Below are 25,758 nucleotides of genomic sequence, written 5' to 3' on the forward strand. Positions count from 1 at the left end.
GCCCACACAAAGCATAGACTTGAATCCAATAAAAAAATCTGTGCGAGACACTAAAATCTACAGTTCATGCCAAAAGACCAGCAAATCTGGAAGAGCTTGAGAGATTTGCGAAGGAAGAACAGGCAAACGCTTCTCAGGAGACATGCTTGAAACTTGTTGAGAGCTACAATAAATGACTGAAGGCTGTTATCAAGCCTTCAAGAGATACAGCATTGACTATTGACATCAGATGGTTAATAAATTTGACCTCCAGGCAATACTTGATTATAATTTTGTTTCTAATTGCATTAAAAACACTCCAAGTTTCCCAGAGTTATTTTAAAAATAATGAACTATTTTATAGGGGGCTAATAATTTAGTCTTAAACTTTGTCAAATAACATTTTAGGAGAGAGAAAATTGAGTAAATACATGGAACTAGTTGTCAAACTAAAAATAGATTAGGCTCTTTGACATGTTTACAATGTATTACGTATATTATATATTAAGGGTATGGTTTATTGTACCTGTTTGAAAATGTATTTTCAGTCACATTAACGTGTTAAACATTTAGCACCATTTATCAGCTACAGTATTTCTGAAATGCTATGATAGATGCACCAACCAAATGTTGGTATAGTCGTGTTTATCAGTTTCTGAGAAAATTAAACACACTTTTCAGCTTCACTAACTTGACATTTGCAAGCAAGAAATAGCATAATTTAAATTTTTTAAAAATGTTCAAAGGAACTTTTTTTTTTTTTCTTGGCCTGGGTTGCTTTTGGAAGAGCTCTTCCTAAACTTTAGAACAAAGCTTTAAAGCTGCAGAAAAACACTGATAACCACTGACACAGAAGTGTCATTAAACCCAGGAAAATTAACAGGAATATACCGAAATGATGAATAATTTATATCCCTGTATGCGCGTACACAAGGCAGTGTTTTTCTTCACTCTCTGACATTTGGGATGTCTGCTGAGTATTGTCTCCTCTAATTTCCAATTCAGCTCTCCTGCAACCGAACGTCTCTGTCTTTCCCCTATGGTTTTCTCCTCATTAAGCAAACACTAGGACCTGCATCAGCTGCCATCTTGATTTCTCATAGATAAATCTTTTGTTTTCCCACATAGCCTCCTCCGCCACTGACATTTCATGGGGTGTCTTCATCTGAAGCAATCTCGCTGTGTTAACTGAGCATTTAAAAATCTGTGCAAGATGATTTAACATTTAAATGTATGTTGTTTCTGAAATTGCATGCTTTAACAATCATTTAGCATATGATAGGGAGGTGGTTGTTGCTTCAACAAAACAAAAATAGACTTTGAGGTCAGTCAATGACATATTCCTTTCAAAGATGTTGTTTGTTTTCTCTATTTAGCTCAATTTGTTGACTTTTGTGGTCACTTTTCTTACATCTCACTTTGTCATCACCTCTAAGGCTAAAGTTGAACTCTCCAGATATAACTTCATCCTCAGATGATGGACAGTTATAAATGATGACTCAACCATTAAAGGGGGAGTTTCTCTCTCCAGTGTCTATGATGAACTCAACTAGCTTAGTCTCGATTCACTCAGTGAGATGATTAAAAAGCAGAGCCCTATCAGACAAAAAACAATGACTTGTTTTTTGCTCAGGTCACGGTTCAGTGAGTCTTCTCAGAAACTATGAATCACTGATGAAGCATACAAAGGAAAGAGCACCAAAACTTTGTCAAGTAATTCTTTTAGAGTTCGTGAAAAAAATAAAATAAAATAAAATAATAATAATATCATTAAAAAACAGTATTCTGTCCAGCGGCCCATTTAGCCCAGGCCACCCTCAATCACCACTTCAACAATTCAATAATGTATTGAAATTCAGAAAAACCTATTCTGCACCTGCTGCAAGTTGTATTTCCATAGACATATTTAAAAATTATTTACACTTTTAAATAAAGCGCTATCATACAAATAAAGAGATCATCAAATTATATATGACCGACATTAGCAAACAAAATGTGTGGAGTTTCTTAGACATTCGCTTATGCAATTAATTATTTTTTTTTTTTTCCAATTCACTAAATTTACATTTCCTATTTCATTATTGAGATGGAGAGGCTGTGGACTAAATAAAAAATAAATAATAGTATAACTTTTTAAAAAACCTTTTGAAGTACATTTCACACATATTGAAATTAAGTAATTTTTCATAACTTGCTGAAGTTAAAATAAAAAAAATTTAAAGTTTATACAGTGACACAATTTCATAAAAAAACATTGAGATAGTAGACCCTGGTTATAATCCCTGGTTTATCAGGGGTTACCACAGCGGAATGAACCACCACTTACTTGACAGATTTATGCATTTTTAATTATAAGTGGTTAGTGTAATGTGTTTTATGTATGGTAAAATAATTAATAAATGCATTTTTAGTGACTTTCAACTAATCAACTAGTTGGATTTAGAAGTTTTTGCAAAAAAAAGCACACGTGGATTTAGCTGGTTTTGACACAAAAGAAAATCTACCTTGTCAAAACCAAAGAACTGTCTAAAATCACATTTAAAAAATATATATATATATATATATATATATATATATATATATATATATATATATATATATATATATATATATATATATATATATATATATATATATATATATATATATATATATATTTCATTTACTAGCTAATAGCCTTTTCATTATCTATAAAATGAAACGCTTGAATCTAATTATTGGAGCCTGATAGAAAATGCTCATTTACAAAAAAGAGATCTGATGTATTTAGATGGTTTTGCATCTGAGCTCCTCATATATGAATGAACTAAGCATATGAAAGAATAACACAACAAGTTAATATCATTCTGTTAAATAAGGTGCGGATAAACAACTTTTTTTTTTTTTTAGTATTGTCTGACATATGGTCTGGCAAAAGAGTCTGAACATCTCTGGGGTCTAATAAATCAGTTTATCACTGCAGATTGATCCAGTCAGAGAGCAACACATTAATAAATCCCCTAATTAACTGTGCCACAGCGTAAACGACACTTTATGATTAATTGTCATTGGCGTTGTTTTTAAAATATGATCCAGGCGTCTACATCAATGTCACCGCATATTAGTCAAGGGATAAGCTTAATACTGATTATGGAAATGATTGAGCTCAAGTTTCCATGTCCATACTGTACAGCATGTATGAGCTAAAGATTAGAAGTCCCAATTTGGTGTTCTTGTCAATTAAATTTGTTTACATTTTATATATATAGATGTGCTGAAAATTCAGATCAAAGAAATAGTCAAGTGAATAAAATGGAAAAAAGTGTTAATATATTTTTCGATATATAAAATGTGTAATGTGTAGGTGCACACTCTTGCTTACACTCACATACACTACGGCCAATATACCATATCCAATTTACATGTACCACATCTCTTTGGACTGTGGGAGAAATGGGGAGAACATGCAAACTTCACATAAAATGACCAACTGACCGAGCCGGGGCTCAAACCAGTGACCTTCTCGCATCGGCATCCATCAGCCTGTGATTGAGCAGAGCAAAGACGATTGATGTTGTCTATCCACAAGATGGCAATAGAGACAACATAATAAGAACTTAGCGGAGAAAAGATTGGCGGATTTTTTAACTACAGCTGATCAAATCATTATAAAAATGGTGAGTGACGTTCTTAAAACGACATTCAAGTCGATCTCTCTCTTTTTTATGTTGCAGTGCCATATTTATACCAGTAATTGTAGTGTATTGAGTGTGAAATGGGACTCATATTAGGAATGTATGTACTTTGTCTTGGCCAATCTTAGTATAACCCTGAGTTTCCCTTCATAAGGGAACTCCTACTTGTGTCTGTATAAACAAACTTTGGGAGTGCTTTAGATGACCAATCACTTAAAGATATGAAAACGGGCCAATGAAATGCCAATTAAATTGGCGGAGCTTAGCTCCACAGCTGAAACTGATGAGCCAATTAGGGCTATGTCAGTCGGCAGTGTGAATTAGCTCATCAGAATTGTTGCTTCAGACCCGATCTGAGACTGAAAGACCCTTCTGCTGAGCTGACTTCCAGCGTTGAATAAAGCATTTCCTTCACTAGTGCGGGAGAAAACATTTTAGTGGCGGTTAAGCTGGGTTTCCAGCCTCCTTAGCCTTTTGCTGGTGATCTAAAAGAGCAGTTTCTACAAAGAGCAGAACTCCCTAAGAGAGCACAGTCATGCAGCGCTTATTTTTAAAGATGTCGTTGCGTCACATGCTTGGGGGTCCAACATGTTGATGCGGTGCTCGCGGACAGTACTTGCCCGCATTGCGATGGCTTGACTGTTGCGCAACTGAGGTTGCGGCGAGCTCTTTTATTATGGCAAGTTACCCCTGCTGCTCCCGACCAAGAGGTTAGCACTTGGGCAGGCCTAAGGGTTACAGTGGGGGCTAATCTGTTGCCTTCGGGCTGGCGGATCCTTCGCTCCTCGCCAGTGCGCTCGGTTTCTGCTTCGAGTGCCAGCGCTGGTCCATCCTCCGGCCTGGCCAAGCTTTCATTAGATGACACTGGGGGCGTGATGTCCATCACTGCATCAGAGGGCGGGTTGACATGCTCCGAGGAAGATCCGGACCCCCTGTTACCCTCCGGGGTTGTCAGTATGGTTACGGATCTGGAATCGGACATGTTAGCCGTGTTATCCCAGGCTGGAGATGACTTGTCCCCCAGAACCGTGTCCTGAGGATAGTGGAGACTCCACCCCGATTCGGTCCAGCTGATATGGGCGCACTTCGGGGAAGCCCAGATTGATCTGTTCTCTTCCACCGAAGATGCACATTGCCAGCTGTTTTATTCTCTGACTGAGGCCACCCTCTGCACGGATGCACTGGCTCACAGCTGGCCATTGGGTATGCGCAAATATGCGTTTCCCCCAGTGAGCCTAATCGCACAAACTTTGTGCAAAGTCAGGGAAGACGAAGAGCAGGTCTTTTTTGTTGCGCCCCTCTGGCCCATCCGAACCTGGGTTTCGGAGCTCACACTCCTTGCAGCGACCACTCTTTGGCGCATTATCCTAAGGGACGACCTTCTCTCTCAGAGACGGGGCACCATCTGGCACCCACGCCCAGATCTCTGGAACTTCCATGTGTGGTCCATAGACGGAGCGTGGAAGACTTAGGTGACTCAGGCAAGAGCACCCTCTACGAGGCATGCCAAAGCCCTGAAGTGGAGTCTTTTCTCTGAGTGGTGCGCTTCTCGCCGAGAAGACCCCCAAACTTGCCTGATTTATTTCAGATTTTTTGCCAGATTTATTTCTTATTCACCTGTTTATTTCTAATGAGTCTCTTGTTTTCATTACTGCAGACTAGTTCAGTAAAAAGAAAGAAAAAATGCCTTCATGTGTTTAGCATTTTTCCTTATCAAAAACACAACAGTAATCTGGTAGTGATTGCGCTGCTTCGGCTCTTTCAAGGGGTAAATTATTGTGATCTCTCGATTGCAACAGAGAAATACTGAGAAATCCTTTTAGACTGATGGCATGCCGTTCAGTCTTATAGTCTTAAAATGTGAGCAAAATCTCCTGTTTTGTCATTGCTTTAGACATTACGCTAAAGAATCATTCAAATGCTAGCTCTAAAGTGAAGGTGAATGAGCAACGGTTTCTGCAGTTTTGACATCAGCTGCAGTTGTACATGATTGGCGGAAGAAAGTAGTCCCTCTTACATAAGGATTTTTAGACTCTCTGTGTTTGATTGTTCTTTTTTTATATACATTATTCAATAAGTTAATTTATTTCACTAAATCCAATCAATAAGTGAAACTGGTATAATGTATGCATTCATTCCACACGGACTGATATATTACAATTTATTTATTTTATTTACCTTGATGATTTTGATATATATTATTATTGCTGCAGTTATTATTATTATTTATAATATTTTTATAACATTTTGAATATTTTTTAATTATTTAATTTTGATTTATGTATTTACACTATTTAATAACGTATTCATTATTATTTTTTTATTAAATTACTGTTTGGATAAAATGTTTTGGTTTTTAAATTAACAGTTTGAGACAATTTTTTTGTACAAGACAAAACGTTTGTGTGTGTGCGTGTGTGTGTGTGTGTGAGTGAGAGAGTGAAGAAGTAAAAGACAGAAGAAAAAGAGAGTGAATGATGGTAATTAAACCCAGGCAGCATTAGTAATAACACGTGTCCTGCAGACCTGCCATTGTTGTCTTATTAGTTAATGACTCTTGAACACTGTAGGATGTTGATGGCGCAGCAGGTGCCATGATATCACTGTTCAGAAGGGAAAATAAACAGGTCCCTCGCATACCTCAGGGAATTATTGGCCATTAAAAATTCCTGTGGGTGTTCACAGGTTGGCGATGGGTTTACAAAACACCAACATTGCTTGTGGACTTATTCTCCGGTTCATAGATCTGAAAATAAACACTGGCTCACCTCTGCGGAGCAGTATATATTACATCCTTGACCCAGCATAATTAAGCACATGCTAATCTGTTTACTGACATAAAGCAGCTCAACGAGAATAAAGCAGCCTGATTTGTTGATGCTTATCATGAAATGCTTCAATCAGAGCTTGTTACTGAGTTTGTCTGCGCTAACAAGTCAAACGCGAGATGAATGCTCTGAATAATCTGCTTCATTTCACTTAAATCACACAGCGGCCCACGACTTCAATATTGAATCGCTTCCATGTAGTTCATTCTGCAGACTGATGAGAAGGCATGGTTTTATCCCACCTATCTCCGTTCAATCTTTTTGACTGTAATAGAGAATGTGCATGTCTCATTGAGAGGGAGAAAGAGGAAAGCAGGAGGCTAGAGAGTGCACTTTCCATCAGGTCTGTCCCAAGCAGGCAATTTGGGGCCCATTTTGGAGGTCTAATGGGAGATGGGCACTGATGGACAGCTCGTGTGGGTTACTTATTAATCCAGAAGAGGCAATTGGAGAACCTCCATCGACCTGCAGTAAATTAAATAAGGCCTCTCCAGAAATGGCATTATTCTCGCTGCTCTCTCTCTCTCTCTCTCTCTCTCTCTCTCTCTCTCTCTCTCTCTCTCTAATCTTCTCCTTCTATTTTGATTAAATGAAATACAAAGGGAGATCTGAGCACTCGGAACTGATATTAATCACTCCCACATTCCAAAGGAAAACTCATATCCAGAGATTGATAGGATGAAACAGATATATTAATCACACGAGGCGGATCTGCTATTTATTTTATGCCCCCAGCCATGTTTGAAGAAAAAAAAAGAAAACAGTGTCCAAGTGGAGGGCCGAGGTTTAATATTCACTGAAGGTCTGTTGCACTTCAGAGAAGATAATTAATGAATGGCTGAGGACCTTGTGTGCTGGCCTAATTTCAGCTTTATGGAGCATTTGAATATTTTTAACTTTGTATCTGTGGGTTAGTGATTAAATATCTGAGCTGGAAAAGCCAAGTTTACAGGTGCTACAAGCTCACTCTGCACTGGAGAACCCTGTCAACACTTCACCCTTGAATATGTTTTTTGAGCCCTCCTTGCTATGGATAATGATATATGTTAATTAGCATAAATCATATTACAAACTTGTAGTGCTTGACCCTTTTACAGGTAGAGCAATACAAATTTTGAAACTGTTCCTGTGATGATACAAGTTGAATGGCTGAAAAAAACCCTCAGCATATCAGATTCAAGAACCAGAACAAACGGTTATTTATTTAATGTGATTTGCTATATCTAATGTAAAATTATAATAAAAAAGTATTCCTTCATTAATTAAATACATTTTCAGCTTAGTCCCTTTATTATTCAGGGGTCGCCACAGCAGAACCGTCAACTTATCCAGCATATGTTTTACGCAGTGGATGCTCTTCCAGCTGCAACCTTCAATGGGTAAACCCCCATACACTACCATTCACACACATACACTACGGACAATTTCACCTACCCAATTCACCTACACTATGTCTTTGGACTGTGGGGGAAAACGGAGCACAGAGAAATCCCACGTGAACACGGGGAGAACATGCAAACTACACACAGACATGCCAACAGAACCAGTGACCATCTTGCTGTGAGGCAACAGCGCTACCCACTGCACCACCATGCTGCCATGTAAAATTATATTTGCAAAAGTATTAAAAAGACAGTATTAACAGTACAATATTAATTTTAACTAAGTAAACAGATCAATGAACTAAAGTCATCTTTATTACTGTGTATTACAGTTAGACAATACACATTCACAAGCAAATATAATGTACGCATTATTTTTATATAATACATGTATTAAATGTATTTACACATATAATTTACAACTAAATTTATTATTGTACTAATTATTAAAAATTAAAAAATTGTGGTAAATCTTCTAACTTGGTAGCCAATAAAATGCAGTGTTATTAATAATAATAATAACAATAACAATAACAATAATAATAATAATAATAATAATAATAATAATACTAATAATAATAATAATAATAATAATATATTATATTATATTATATTATATTATATTATATTATATTATATTATATTATATTATATTATATTATATTATATTATATTATATTATATTATTACTCCAATTATCTAATTTTCATGTGAAACTACTTCAGATATTCATATTATTTACTGTGTATTCTAAAAATGCTGATTAGCTCTTCAGATTTGTTGGGGCACAAACAAAAAGCAACACAACATTCAAAATATTTGCTAAAGGCCTAGGCAGGATGGTGTCATGAGGCTAATTCATAACAAAGCACAAAAAAATGTGTGTTTTTTCATGTTTTAGTTATTTAACATCATTATTCATTCAATCTGATCAAGGTTGAATTAGCTCTCTCTCAATTCTGCCACTTCTACTGTGCTGTTTGTAAACGTCAGTCTCTCAGTTAGCACTGTTCAGGCTACTCAGTGCTGTCGCAGCTATTAGCACAAATATTAACATCCACAGCCGCTGGCAAAAACAAGCTAATAAACAATAAGGTCAACTCTCTCTATTTTCAGAGTCTGTGTCCGCTGACCCCAAACCAACAACACAACTGTAAGCTTTTAGCTTTCCTGCTATAATTCACCTTTAACAGCTGTAATGGCAGAGTTACAGTCTCAATAATTGCCTTTAGTACAAAACAAAGCTCAGCTTTCTACAAAAGCCCCCCTTGCCCTAACTGGTATAACCTGCTACTCTAAATTGCATCTATAAGTCACTAACAGGCAGGAGTCAATGACACCAGTGCTGATTAGTGAGGGAACGAGTGTGTGTAAGTGTGAACATCTCAAAGGAATCAGGTCAAGTCTTTCTGACAGTGACAAGAGAAAAAAAAAATGGAATCCATCTGAATGAAATGATTATTTTACTTTGAAAAAAAGAGAAATAAATAAAAATACAGTATGAATAAAGACCATCGTAGTTTGGTTGATGAAGATATTTTGAATATTAAAGTTTTGGTTATCTGGACGTGACAGAAACATTGTTAAGTTTGTTTAGATTAATCATTATGCTGTTGAATAATGATAGTGAGGAAATGATGACCAAAGTTTATTTTTGAAGTGAACTGCGCATTTATTATATACGACTTACATGTTTATAATATATTATTATCTTAATATGGTTTCGTTTTTTATCAGTTGATTGGAGTTATACATAAATACAGGATTATACAGGATTGGGCTATACATAATTTTTTTTTTATCTATTTATCTAGTAAATTGTCACAATAAGTAAATATTCATTCATTATTTCATTTTCTTTTTGGTTTAGTCCCTTTATTTATTAGGGGTCACAAGCATATGTTATTATGCAGCGGATGCCCTTCCTGCCACAACCCAACACTGAGAAACACCCATACACACTCTTTCACACACACATACACTACGGCCAGTTTAGCCTATTCAATTCACCTATAGCGCATGTCTTTGGACTGTGTGGAAAACCAGAGCACTTGGAGGAAATTCACGCAAACTTGGGAAGAACATGCTAACACAGAATTGCCAACTAACCCAGCAGAGGCTCGAACCAGCGCCCTTCTTGCTGTGAGGCGATCTTGCTGCCCATTGCACCACTGTGATGCGCAAGTACATCTTACAGTAGCATATAATTACAAGCCAAATGCTGTTAAAATTTGGTTGCACAGAACCCAACAACATGTGTGTGTGTGTGTGCGCGCATACATACACACAAGCACACCGTAAATATCACACCGATCTCAATACACATCTTCAAATATCATACACCTTCTTAGCTGCTCCTTTGGGTCTTCAGAGGTTCTAACACCCACCAAAGTGCCAGTTAATGGAAAAATCATTCTTTTAAGCACTTTATTGGTTGTACCATCTGCATTACTGGTGGGGTAATTGCTTCCGCAACAAGAGTGGTTTAAGATGTGCCTCTTTAAGCTTCATGTGGGAATGACTGACTGGCAAAGGTCTCCATCACAAACTCCCAGCAGCACTCAATCAATGAAAAGCACATAATCTCAACTACTTGCCAACAATACTTACATAACGATGTAGAAACATATATACTATAAATATTAGACTGTATAAGAACAAAGCATCTGAATTAACAAAATCCCCGAAAAATAGTATTATTATTAATAAAAACACTACTACTACTACTAATACAACTACTACTACTGCTACTACTACTACTACTACTATTACTACTACTACTACTACTACTAATAATAATAATAATAATTATAATTATTATTATTATTATTAACAACAATTAATAATAATAATAATAATAATAATAATAATAATTATTATTATTATTATTATTATTATTATTATTATTATTATTATTATTATTATTATTATTATTATTATTATGTTCTTCATTCGGTCTTTCCTACAGTATAGATACCAATATAATAGACTGAAATGCTGCCAGAATGTAAAAAAATACTATTAAGCACATTGCATAAACAATCAAATATATAGTGATTGAGAAACATAATTTAAACTTAATATTCTTATTATTGTTATGATCATAAATTTTTTTTTTTTTTACTAGCTGACTAAAAGCACTGCAATACATTATTACTTAGCATAGCACAAAAAGTAAATACAAAAAGTAAAAACAAACCAACAAACAAAAATACGATAAAATGTCACAAAAAAATCCTATAAAAAAAGACTTTCAAATCATTATCATAAATAATTTATAAACGTATAAATCTTATAAATTCAAACTCCACTTATCTGTGTTTCATCTGCAAAGCACATTTGGTTTGCTTAGGTAAATCCAATTAGCACTTCAAAGCATCAATTAATTAAAAGTAGAAACTGTATAATAAGAGTTGCATTCACCTGTCATTCACAGAACGGTTTTGTTCCATACACCAAAACTGCTTTTGTGTAACAGGAGAAACAGTAATCTTATAAAAGCATTAGAGGGCCATTAGAGGCATTTCTTTGGCCTCACATGTGACAGGGCTTTTGTTGTTGCTGAAGGAGAGCAACTACAAGTCATCATTTATAGTGACGACATGCCAAGCACATCTGGAATGGCTGATCAGTATTTTATGTACAAATGTGGATTTAATACAGAATTTAGCTTCTTTTTCCAAGCTAGAATCACTTAATAGGTTTAAATTTATGCATTTAGAAGATGCTTTTTATACAAAGCGGTTTACAAAAGAGGAAAGAAGCAATTCTTTAAAGAGCCATTTACAGTCACAATGTGTGAGGTTTAATTTACTAGATTAAGAAATGGTAGGTAGACAAAAGAAAAAAAGATCTTAAGGTCTTTTTAAATGATACTTTGTGTGCATGATGGAAAAAAAAAGCATTGGTGAAGTAGTTTTAACACATATATTGCTTTTACATATCATCCGCTTAAAGCAGCTCTCTTAAAGGCAGTTTGCATGTGGGAATCTTCCAGATACAGATTATACAGTACATTACTGTGCGGATTCTCTCAGAGCTGAGAGACACATCTGCAGCAAAGCTGTACTTTTCAGTACTTAGGCCCATGTTTTATTCATGCCTTAAAAGGTTTCAGCATAAAATGTGTCTAGATATTACAGTGATTTGCACAGTTTCATCCTAATACACAATGAGTCCTGAGGCTAGACCACTGGCCAGTTGACACAGCTGAGATATTATTGGTGTGCAATTACTGAACAAACTGCCGGCCTAATCATATACTTACCGGAGGAAATCAAAGTTGTATGACATGTAGAGAATAAAATCACATGGTACTGTATAAGAAGATTTTAAGATTTCAGCCTTGTAAACCATCTAAGGTTTTGGAAAGAGTCAATATGCTGTGTTAAGAACAACTTCACAGAATATTGAATGTGTCATGTTCAGTTCAGGATATCAGTCTAGAACAGTTAATTTAATCACCGAATACGCAAAAGTTCACTTCAAGGATGAACAAAGCGGCGCTGAAGAACTTGAAGCTTGGTGTATGAAAGAAAAGAACAGACAGAAAGAGGAATTGTCGTCTGCATTATTATAGCTCTCAAATAAAACATGGTTTTCATTCAAGCCAGAGAAAGACAAATATTTTACTAAAGGATTTTGACCCCAGGCAAATTTATAGAGCATTATGTGAAACATTATCAAATAACAGATCACTACGCAAGTACCAATGAATCAATGAACATTTTATCACTACTTAACAGCGATGTAAAGTAACAAACTACAAATACTTAAATTACTGCAATTGAGTAGTTACTCTCAGGAATTGTAATTTGCTAAGTTGTTATAATAATGTGTACATTTATTTTCCCTTGAGTAAGTTTTTAGTGTTGTATCACTATTTTTACTTCATTACTTTCCTTTAACCTGCAGTCACTACTTTATTTCTTTCTTGTCTATGGTTATTGGCTAAAGAAAACATCATTCAATCACATCACACATAGAAAGTAAATGCAGCAAAACTTTTTGAAAGCATTAAAAATGGCCAAGAAGATTTCCAAAATCTTTACACACTATAACTAAGGGACACCGTATGATGACTGAACTCAACAAATAGTCTTTAACAATTCCTAAATGGAATGTATGAAAAATGGAATAAAGGGCCTAACAAGGAATGAAAAGGACCAAACGAAGGAAAAAAGGACTGAACTTATGAAAGAAGGAAAGACCAAATAAATAAAGGAAAGGTTCAAGGAAGGACTGAAAAAACTAAGGAAGGAAGAATAGAATGAACAAATAACCAAATGAAGGAAGATACAAAAGAACAAAAGAATAAACAAACAAATAATCAAGTATGTGAAGGACAGAACAACCCTACAATGGAAGGAAGGAAGGAAGAAACCAACATATGTAGGAAGATCACTAAATGCACTACAAAATGTTACGTTTACACATCCCTGCAGGAACTGCATCTAAACACATAAACTTTTCCCAACATAATACTCACTAATCTTGAGTACTTTTAAAAGGGCTACCATTTACAACAGACACTTTAACTCTACTTGCACAACATTTTTGGGCAAGTAATGGTATACTTTTACTTGAGTAGGATTTTCCTGGACTCTTTCCACCCCTGCTGCTTAACTTCATCACATGTAATAAATTTGTAAAATGGAATCAGTTTGAGCTACAGAAATCCAGATCCAAGCATGTTAACAACCATGCTTATTCAAGCATAATTTTTATATAACCATATGAAGAATATTTGTTAAAAATGCAAATCGGCAAACAATTATTATCTCATATTCAGTTGTAATTATATGAAAAGTGTGAACAATATACTAATTATTTCACAATTAAAAAGGCAAAGCTTAAAAGTAAAGGGCCATCACAGGATATTACAGTTGGTGATTTTCTTTTGTAAACCATTTCTATATGTGAAAATGTAATAACTGACTCTTAATCTCACAGCTACTCTTAAAAAACGAAATTAATGTCTGATATCTTTAAACATTCTAGATTTATATATATATATATATATATATATATATATATATATATATATATATATATATATATATATATATATATATATATATAAACATGCTTCCCAAGTCCGCATTTATTCTTTCAGACCATAAGTGACAGTAAAGACAAAGTTTACACAGTACATGTTCAAATAAATAGTGCAATTTTGAAACATTCTATTCATCAAATAGTGGTTGGCAAAGCTACAAGAATAATAATTTTAAAAAGTTACAAAATGCTTTTTTTTAAGAAGGGAAAAATAATCCTCATTTCATTAAGCTAACAAAATCAATAAGCTTTTGAGTGAACATTCACAAACTTGGTGGTTGTTTGAGTCCAATTTGAAAATTAGGGTTTACTGCAAAACATTTTGTGGTTTTAGCAAGGTCAAACTAATCAGATGTTTCTGTGCTGATTCTGTGTGTACAAGCACCTTACAGCCCCTATTTTCCAGAGTACACTCCATTTGTTTTCCTGGTTAACCCTGCCAACATATTCAGCGCCATTTCTGCTCTCTGATCTATGTGTCCATGCTTTTAGCTGTGAGGTTTTGAGTGAGGTCATCCAGCTTTTGATTGATTCACTTACCTTGAGGCTCTAATGGACTTCCAGTCACATGTTTGGGGTGTGGACAGCATTAGTTCTCCTGCGCATCTTTAATCTCGATGTTCATACATGCAGCTCTAAGAAAATCTCAGTGTGGACTCACAGGTCTGGTATTGTCATATGCCCTGGATTAGAAAACACCCAGTCATTTTCAGAATACTAGGGAACAATTACTGTATTAAAACACTGGAAAGATTCAAGTTAGTCTTATGGTGGATTGGGTCGTGTGAAGCAGAAATTATGCTCTGAATAAAATCCTGTACAAAACCATCAGAGCATTCCAAGTGAATGCAGTAAAACTTAATGTCTCATGTTTTTTGCAAAAGAGATGGTCAAAGGAAATAAAGTTTGTTTCAAACTGTGCTATGGGGACTTTGATCTTTCTTCAGGATCAGAGTGAGGATCAGAGAAACAGCTGTCTGGAGACAAGAAGCTCTTCTTGATGGATGACCTGTTCTATGAAGGTCAGTCAAATGAGGACGCTTGAAAACACTGTTATTCTGGTCTACCTCTCATGATTACAGTGGACAGATGTGATTTAGAGTGCATTTGAGCATGCTTAAACCCTTACGTATACGCAGTTCGATGATTAAAGCAAAATCTGTGCTAGTAAATGACAATCATAATCAAATCGAATGACAATCATTAACAGATGTTCTAAAAGATCTAACCCCAGCTGTGAGACTGTGTTTAAGATCAATAAGATTTTCATTTTCCATTTCAAATAATTGTATTATTTATGGTTTTCATTGTCATGGCTTTCATTATGGTGTAATGGTTTTATTTAAAAAAAAAAGGAAAGAAAAAGAAAAAAGCAATGAGCACCAATGAGCAGGCCCATCAATGCACTTCACTCAAGATAAGTGTCACTTATCAGTCAAGTCACTGCAGTACTGCACAGCACTTGTTGGAGAATTGCTCCAATGAAGTGTGTTTTTGGTTGTAAAGGGAAGTTGACCTTGTTGCACATCTGAAATGCTATAAACAGAAAATGTAACTGCTTTCATTGATTCATTATGACACGTTATAGTAGGATAATCACTCAGAAGAATTTATTTCAAACACTCAGTTGAAGTCATGAGGTGAGTTGAGAGTAAAACCGTGTCGTTAGTAATTTCAGAGAGTACATTTAAAACAGAGCTGTAGTTCATTGAGAAACTACACACACACACACACTATAATTATCATAGAATGATTATCTGAATGTAATTTCCATTTTTTACTACAGCTCTGTGTTATAGATTCTGTAAAAATTATTAGCTAACTTGTGAGAAAATATTTTGCTTTTAAAACATTTAGTTGACTTTACTTAAAAGGTTAGTAAAACCACTGCCTTAAATATAAGTAACTGAACTATGTGCATCAGAGGAACTTGCAGGATTTTATTCAAAGTTACTCAAAATCAGTACACTATGTGCTTCTGCGCCAAAACACAAACTGGTTTGTTAAATAAAATTATAATCTAGCCTAAATAAAATAAAATTGAAGTATCTACAGTTTCAGTGAACTAAACTGTTATCTGTTATGTAAAATAAACTGTTTTCACTGTTATTTACAAAACCGTACGTTGGTCCGGTCAATTACATTTTAATTTGTTAAATCAAGTAGGTAATTTGAATAAGCAGGACAGGCTTTTACAAAATATTCACAGAAGCACTGAAGTGTTTCCAGATTACCTCAGAAGAACAAACTCTTATGTTAGGGTACGAGAACTCAGAAACTTGTTGTTGAGATGTCTGCTTATTTGTGCCAGTCTGTCAAATAAAATGGTTTAAAACATCTTTAATGGTATATCAGTTCCATACGAAGAGGCTGCGCCTATGATGAATCAGACATGGGTGGGGGCGTGGAGTCCTCCGGCTCAGGTGCTGATGAGACTGCAGTCTTCACCCCGTGTGGGGAAGCAATATTTGTGTCATTAGCTTTAGGCCTTTTGGCAAATGTCTCAATTAAGTTAAGCAGTGTTTAATCATTTTGAACCTTGTTTTAAACAACAGCTATCTGAATTGTAGTTTTTAGTGTGTGGAAAAACCACCAGCAAAACTATAGCCAATCGATTTCTTTAACCATCTTCCACCATACAAGTACATACACACTTTAAAACACACAAATGCACTTTTATTTATTCTCATTCTTTCTTGCTATGTCAATATATCAGTGTATACTGTTCAATTGTCAATTTCAATTATGTAAAAAATAACTAAATAAATAAGCAGCATTAATTTACGCCCTCCCATGGAAGGTACACACCATGGAAACAGCCGTATAGCTGCAGGCGCCACTGATGTGCTAGACTATAAAAAGTTAAGTTAATTTGATAGTTCCAAGTTACGATAAATTCACTCACTTTTTAAAGTAGAGTTGCTTAAGGCAACATGTTTAATCATATTTTTAATGTAAAGTAATCACTTTTCAAAGTGCATTTCAACACAATTGGTGGAGGTTTACTAGAACTGGCTTTACTGACAAAATTATCATGAAATTTGTCTTTTAATCACCAAGCCCTTTTCCAGTAGTCCCCAACCTTTTTATTATTGCGAACCAGGCAACGCCTGACAATTTTATTGTGGGAAAAGGGGTGGTCGATAGTGGTGGTTCGTAGGTTGCAAGCACTGCAGTGTTTTGGTGTTTTGTGTTTGGCAGAGGTAATTAGTCTACTGAAAATTATATATTACATTCAAGTAAAAGCTGATTATTCACTTCTTGTCACTTGACTCACGGTGCACTCGCCGCTTGAGTGCACAGGTTGCACACTTCCATTGAAAATAAGAAACTTGCGCAAACTCTAGGAAAGAGATATGCGAATAGCTCCTAAAATGTCTAGCGATCTCAACCGGTTAACCTTCTAGCACAGACATGGTGGATTCACCTGATTTGTGGACAAATTGGTTGCGAATCTATTCTTTGGCATTTCATGGGTCCTTCACCAGGCCTTTTCTCTTAGCAAAGAAATGTTTCAAAAGACATCTGTTTCTTACTCATTTTGCTGCTTATGGGGTGCTCAAGTGACCGAGATGCAAGCGAGAGAATATGGTCATTTTTCTAAATAAAATATTTTTCAAAATAAAAGATTGTTTAGACTCAGATAATAAATAAAACAGCATTAATAAGGATTTCTTTTGCAGCGGCACTGGTCCACGGCCCTGGGGTTGAGGACCACTGCCCTATACCGCAGACCCATGCATGCACTGAGAGATTAGAGCTGGTGGATTTAGGCAAATTCACATACATTGCTCAATTTCTCCCTAAAATATGCTTGAAAGTGGTGTTTAATTTGAAGAAAAGAGTAGATGTTACATGAGCAGTGTGTATATGTTGTGATTATCAGTATAATAATAATTTTCAGCATGCATTTTACAAACCACAAATGTTTTCTTTTGCTAGTAAGCATGTGCATTCAAATGTCTGGAACCCAAAACAAATGCTATTTAATTCAAAAAACAATATTAGGTTTTGATCTTTGACAAGCAATCATATTTCACTGGCTCAGCACCAGCAGGGAAAGCAGATTTAAATTTAGCAGCTGATCACAGGTCATTGGTGTGATTGTAATCGTCATAGTTATTTTTGCTTATATGGTTTAAGTATTATTCTTTACAATAACATTGCTTTAATATAAGATGAACTCCTCATTTGTAAATAGTTATAGTTTTGGATACATGACAATAATTATTTTTTAAATGTCAATTTTTTAAAGAAAAGTTTTTCTATTTTTTTTTGTTAAAAAGTGCTTGTTTACAGCTGTTTTTGACACATTATTTAAATTTCTTGGCAAAAAAAAAATATTATTATTATTTTTTTTGGTTTGGCTACTATAATATAAATTAGTAAATCCTTAAGCTGGATTTATACTTTCGCCTGGCACTCCATCATGCACCTCGCTGACTGTGCGTGCCTCACGAAACAGATGAGGCTTTTATATTTGCCACGTTGCCCATTGTGATATTCTTTAAAACGACAGAGGGCGGTCAAAAGAAACTCACCTTAAAATCAGACGGATAAACAGAGAAGTAGAAAGTTTCCGGAACTACATCATATCATTAAAGTCATTCAGTATTTTTAAGCTTATTACTATTACTGTTTTTCTTAATTATTTTAATTATATGGATTTTTATAACAATTCATTCATTCATTTTCTTGTCAGCTTAGTCCCTTTTTTAATCTGAGGTCGCCACATCGGAATGAACCACCAACTTTTCCAAGTTTTTATGCAGCGGATGCCCTTCCAGCCACAACCCATCTCTGGGAAACATCCACACACACATTCACACACACACTCATACACTACGGACAATTTAGCCTACCCAATTCACCTAAACCGCATGTCTTTGGACTTTGGGGGAAACCAGAGCACCCGGAGGAAACCCATGCGAAGGCATGGAGAACATGTAAACTCCACTCAGAAACGCCAACTGACAACTATAACAATTCAACATTTTTTTAAATCAAACTTTGATGCATCACTTGCTTTTCTTCATATTTCGGACAGTTTTACCTATGAAAGTTTATTAAAATATTAATGACAAGAGAACATGGGCTGCTCTACAAATATATTTTTATTATGGCAAGAATAAAAGCAAAATAAAAAAGCACACTTACTTAAAAATTTTTTTTTTTTTTTTAGATTTAGCCCGCTCCACAATTCACACATTACTGTCTGGCTAGTTTCTGCCCTATACCTATGCTAAAAAGGCAAAAACAGTCCAATATGCCTGACCATGATCACCAATAAAGCCTAGAGAAACGGCATCAGTATATTGTAAACTGATAATATTCCTTTCCAGTTATTAAAGAAATAATCCGTTCATTAATTATAGTTTTGTAACTATTCAATTGCTTTAAATTCACAATTGTACATATACATCAGTGTAAAAATCTCTGACTGGTGGAAAAACATATTTCTGTAATTGTGTACCTGGTCTCCACTTTTGCCAAGGCCTCTTTTGTTTGTTAAAAACTTATCCTTCAAGTTTTTCCAAACCTTCTAACAAAAACTTTCCTCCTTTCCCATGGCTGTTGCTATTTCTATAGCCAAGAATTATTGATCATCTGGTTATCCCTATGATCAGGGATCATAAAGATGTCTGTACAGTTGTACTGTTTCAGACAAAATCTCTTAAAAGTGTTTCATATTCAACACGAATCAAACACTGCGCCGCGCGCACTGTTCGCTCGAGTCTCAAAAAATGCTGTATCAACAAAATTGTGGCTAGTGATGTTGGAAAACTTCTAGCCACAGTGGCTGGTCGTCAAAAAAAGGTAATGTCAACCCCTGCTCAGGAATAATGTGAGATTGAGCACAATGAGCTTGATACCCATTTAACTCTTCATATACAGTTAAATGAGGTGCAATCAAGGGATTTGACGGAAACAATAGTTACTTACATAAGGAATATTTCTCTTAACCTTTCATACACTAATGTATGTAAAAAGCATAATAGGGCCCCTATAATGGAGTCTGGGCTATAAATAACCATAACTGTAAAGGAGAGACATTTGTAAGATTACTAGGTAGCCGTGTCACAAAAGACATATGGCATCTTTCATAAACTGCAATCAGTTCTGGGAGGCAAATTACTACATATTCATACATATGAAAAGAAATGCAGGAATCAACAGGGTCTTGAAGAAAGACTTCAACCTCAGTGACTCAGCACTCCAAACTCACCAAGAACCAGACTTATATGAACCAAGTGTGCCGCAAGCCTACGTTTGAGTGAAGGTTTCGGCCGTTAGATCGCCCCCTGGGGGCTGGCTGCAGTACAAGTCATAAAGCCCGCCTCCTCCGTGTTAATGAAGGAGACTTGAGCCCAAATAAAAAAAAATATTACACTTGCAATAAAATGTCCCGAAAGATAGTTCTGGTCGATTAAGGCACTGGTTATTGTGCTGAAATAGGTGCAGATCTTCATTTTTGTAAACAGTTTGTTTTTAGCAGTAATTTAATGCTGGGCGTGTCATCGTGATACACAGCTGTGATTGACAGTTTCTCAAAGCGCGGCGTCTGAGCTTCGGCAGGAGACTGAAGTAGACTGAAATGTTATTATTCGATTTCTGTGTTATTTTACCATGACAAAATGAGTTCAGCAGTAAACTATAGTTTCTGACATACATGATCCTGGTGGAACTAAGTTGAAGCTAAGTTCAGGGCTTTTTTCGGGCTTTATTAGTTTGCTGATACACGCCTAGCCACCCAGATAGCAAAACACAGTTCCGGCTAGATTCTCGCCTGCCGGAGACTTATCTCTTAGAGCTCAGACTGACTAATGTTACCTCTGCTGGACCTACTCCGGATGCCTGGACTCACTGCCCGATTCCAGTCTGAGTCAATCGAGCCTGATGCGGCGGCCGAGCGAGCAGGCGCTGCCGCATGCGAGCCGGAATCAGCCCGCGACGCCGCGAGTAAGTTATGCGCTGCGGCCTGGAGCTGGCGCGATTGAATATATAAAACCCTCATATTTGTTAACGTTATTACATCCATTTGTGTTGATATGACAGCAAACGCATGCTGAGAAGTTCGGGGGGCGTAGTTGATTTTACATAAAGCGTTTGATTGGAAGCTCGACTCTGCTCATTTTCGCGGCTCCTCCTCTGGCTCCATCAAACAGTCCTTCTGCGCATGTCTGGCTCCAATTTCAGCAGTCTTTTGCGACAGTTTGTGCCCGTCAAGCAGGCGTTTTGCCCTCTAGGCGTTCAATGGGAAAAAGGGCTGTCGCGTCGTCCATATTTTTTACAGTCATTGATATGAACCCTGGTCTCACACATTCTAGTTCTCTGTTAAAACTGCTGTGCAAAAGATAAAATGTAGCAACTTTAAGATCAAAAGCAAATGACATAAGTCAGCAGTAGAGCCGGGCTCTAAATTATTTTATCCTCCACTTCATTATTGATCTCCAAATCATGATTTAAAGATCTTCTCAGTGAGATTTGCACTGGCTGTCATACACAGATGATATACTTTGTAACGTCTTTAGGAGCAGCCAATTACACACTGTCATTTGATGCCTTAATCACAAAGATATGGCATTATAACATCAAAGGCACTCAAAGGTCCATTGATTTAGCATGATGCATGGATGATTCTGCTCATGCAAGCATTCTCTGGGGCTAAATTATTGAGCATGTCTTGTTATATATCATATTCATCAACAGTGCGCATTATATAACAGTTCTGAATATGCTATGTTCTATATTTATGACAGAATAATGATTTCCTCTTTGGATTTTCTACATGACACAGAGCATGCCAACTTTCTGTAATCCAATTTACAGTTTGGAGATGCGTAAATGTTTGTTCTGTACAATCTGCAATGGTGTCAGATCATGTATTGCAAAAGTCAACTTAGCTTTTCATGAAAGAATAAAGTTCAATAATAGTTCCATATTTGCATACACTGTAAAAAATGCAGGGTTCCACACAATTCATTCATATTGTCCCAGCACAAATTGATTAAGTAAATTTTTAACAAATGTATGTGGATTGAACCTAAAAAATTAAGTTGTCCCAATGAAATTTCAAGAATTGTGTTGTTTCAGGTCATTATAAATAAGTAGTTTGAACGAGCAAAAAAATAAATAAATAAAAATATGAGTGTAAAGGAAAACATCTTCACTTGTTGACAGCTATAAGTTGCTTTGCAAAGTGTATCAAAGGCTGCTCCACTCTACTTTTAGACGTGTACCCCTTTGGGGAATCCTCACCGCCAAGTGCATTCCATTTTATTAAGTAAACAAGGGAGCCCCTTAACCTCTCAATTTTGACTAGGGAAGCAAGTCTGCTTTATAAGCACACTCCAGGCACTTATATGTCCCACTATGTTACAAGAGTGTGACGTCACAACAGGAGCTTGCTTTCACCATGAATAGTGTAGTAGTTTCCAAGTGCTCAAGGATGTAGGGCATTTCATTTGAACCTCTTTCAGATCATCCACTAGTGGTGGTACAACTGTGCAACATAATCATTGACGCACATCTGAGTCAACAAGACAGAAGGATCTTATTGAGCAAAGTGCATAAGAATTTGGACTGGAAAGCAGCCAGAGTGAACCATGCGCAAAAATGGATATTTTATAAATTGTAATATTTTGTGCTATAATAAAATATTTAAAAAGAAGCTGCTTCTGTCTTATGATGTTATACGCTTGGAAACCAACCTACATGCATTTCAAAGAACTTGGTGTCTCTGACTTTAAACCAATATTGCTCATACTTGGATCAATGTCAAATGCAAAACATTTAGCACTGACCTTCTTTGTGTTCAAACTCTATTTTTTTTTTTTTTTTTTTTGGGTGTTTAACAAGACCATGCAAAATAGTATACAAAATACATAAATAGTATACAATATTAAGTAAGTAAGTAAGTAAGTAAGTAAGTAATTAAGTAATGGTTATTTATTGTTTATGGCCATACACCCAAAAATTGCTTTACAACTATGAGGCGGGGTGGGGGGGTGGGGGTTTGTACAGTGTACAGCTCCAGTCCCACTGAAGAGGGACAGTGTACAGTTCTTCTTCAGTGTACAGCTTCCACTTGGATGATGCGCCAGCAGCCACAGGACAATGGCGCCAGTGCACTCACCAATAATAATAATAATAAATTAAAAATAATGATAATAATTATTGAGCAAGTTTACAATAAAAGAGTTAACAAGGAGAAAGAAAAAAAAGTCTGCATTAAGAAGTCAATATTTTCTCTTTCCAGTCATTTACTATGTATTAGAGCTGATATCAACTGAACAGGGTAGGCCTTTGAAAAAGTCTAATACAGGATCCAGGTCTTGTAGAAAGATTTGAAAGATCCTGCAAGTAAGCCTCTTAAATTCTTAAGTTTTATGTAGTTAAATATTTCTCGGATCCAAGTGTCATGTCATGGAGGAAGTACCTCTTTCCATTTGTTAAGAATGGCTCATTTCATTTTTTTTTTAACTTGACCTGACAAAACAAACTTTCATAATTAATAAAGATATGCAGGGATACATTTGCAGTGAAAAGGCATGGGCACAGTAATTATTGCAGCTCACCATATTAAATACGAATTTGTAGGAGTTTCCCTTTCAGATGTAGATTCTTTGATAGAAGAGTATTGTAAAAATCTGTCGATTAGCCCAATGACAAAACCAGCAGCATACAGTAGGTGAAGGTTAAATGCATGTAAGCTTTTTCAGTGCTTCTGAAAAAGATTTTATTTATTAGACTTCATTTAAATTTGTTTCCAGCTTTCCAGAGTTTAATCTTGAATTTCAAATGTTTAATAAATTTAGACCTTTTTGTCTCTGAGTTGGAATAGATTGCATACATCAATATCGAATACATTAAGATATTTTAGCTCATTCATAAAGAAAAGCTGATTTTGTCAAAGCTGATGTTGTACAGTTGAATTCAGATTTATTAGCCCCCCTTTAATTTTTTTCTTTTTTTAAATATTTAGTATTAATATTATTTCTTTAGTCTACATAACAAACCATCATTATGCAATAATTTGCCTAATTACCCTAACCTGCCTTAAACCTTTAAATGTCACGTTAAGCTGTGTAGAAGTGTCTTAAAAAATATATTGTAAAATATTATTTACTGTCATCATGGCAAAGATAAAATAAATAAGTTATTAGAAATGAGTTATTAAAACTATTATGTTTAGAAATGTGCTGAAAAAGTCTTGTCTCCGTTAAACAGAAAATGGGGGAAAAATAAACAGGGGGGCTAATAATTCAGGGGGACTATTAATTCTGACTTTAACTGTGTTTTGTTTAAAGTCAGCGATTGTCAGAAATCAGCAGGTCCCAGATGAGCCTACAGCCTGCTCCTTCTAATCATAAGCCTATTTTTTGTCCAATCCTGGTCTTAAGCTGAGGTAACCCCAGACTAGAAAATCTACTAGATTTACTGTAAATGATTTCTGTAGAATTGAAATATTTCAAACATAACCTTTTATTTGTCAGGTAAAATGTATCATGACAATTATTTAACAGGACAATAATAAGCCAGATACGATAAACACACAACATCAATTTCTCAAAGACAAATCTAACGGCTAAAAATGCAAGACTGACCACATAGAATATGCTGTAACATACAATTTTTGATGCAGAGCTCAGAGACTATGGAATGTGGAATGCCTGGTATTTTGGCCTCAAGATCACAACACATTTGCACCTTTTCCTTAAAACCTCAACTCAGAACAAGGTAATTCAATTCAAAATACTAAAAAAGTTTCACAAAAACCTTTGTCTGGTCCTATATTAATCTAAAAGTCAATCACCACCTCAGGATAAAAAGTTTATACTGAAAGAACTTATCTAGCACAATTTCAGCATCAGTAGCACAGAATTTACACAAAATTCAGATCAACAGAAAAAAAAATTCTAATACAAGTGACTACTGTGAAATTGAGACCATTTTACCAATTACAGATTTCATATAATACCAAACATGACAAGTTAGAATTTAGAAATTCTACAGATTTAAAAACTACTAGAGAAATATTCTAGAGTTGCTAAACTATAAAAACTTAAAATCCAGAAACTCTTGTCTCACCTTTTATTGACCCAGGCCATATACAGGGGAGTTATGAAGGCTTAAAGATGAATGTTCAACTGAACTGATGGATTGTCTTGTTGCGTGACAATTTTTACGATCAGATCTTAAGGAATTTCATAACAGCTCTCGGAGTCTGATATTATGGAGAGATTGACCCTTTTTTACAGTATTTAAATGAATCATGCACTATAATTTACAATGTAAGATATGCTGTAGTCAAATTACTGATATTGGTGGTATATTTTTACATGTAAAAACTGTCTTAAACTGTTTTGCACATGCTCACGAGCTGCTAGGAGAAGGAACCTTTTCTCTACTCATGTTCATTTATCTAAAATGTCATGCGATAACAATATCTGAACATATCGATTACCGAGCCACAATTTTGTTTAATTTAAACGGGTCTTTGTAAATTGTTTTGGTCATTAAGGAAATGAGCTGCATTTGTGTTCTTTAATTTGTGCACTATCAATAGAATCAACTGCAGAACTTTACACTCCCATCATCTTTAATGGCAGAGGTTCTGCTGGAGATCAGCACAAAGAGAAATAAAAAGCAAACAGCCGTGGCAACAGTTTTCAAGTGTGTGATTGGTGGTTGGCTTCCTGTCTTTTATAAGGCACTAAATGCCAACTTTTCTGAAATGTTCTTCGTCACACCACTGAACAAGCCAGACACAGAATACTGTCACTACAGAAAGCACCTCTTGTGCAGATATATATATATATATAGTAGCTCATGATC

The 25,758-nt window shown here is 35.5% G+C and overlaps 1 long non-coding RNA gene across 6 annotated transcripts in view; it reads right to left on the bottom strand.

Annotated features, from left to right (window-relative positions):
• The window catches only part of LOC141376130 (uncharacterized), a 354,504-nt gene that overhangs the window by 90,035 nt on the left and 238,711 nt on the right, over window positions 1-25,758 (bottom strand). For 2 of the 6 annotated variants that reach the window (XR_012385393.1, XR_012385394.1), the window contains exon 4: window positions 14,461-14,603. The exons of the other annotated variants lie outside the window; for them this stretch is intronic. This is a non-coding gene — a long non-coding RNA (uncharacterized lncRNA). The remainder of the gene's footprint in view (window positions 1-14,460; window positions 14,604-25,758) is intronic. 6 annotated transcript variants of the gene reach the window in all.

The sequence above is a fragment of the Danio rerio genome, chromosome 9 (assembly GCF_049306965.1).
Source record: "Danio rerio strain Tuebingen ecotype United States chromosome 9, GRCz12tu, whole genome shotgun sequence".
Taxonomy (NCBI): domain Eukaryota; kingdom Metazoa; phylum Chordata; class Actinopteri; order Cypriniformes; family Danionidae; genus Danio; species Danio rerio.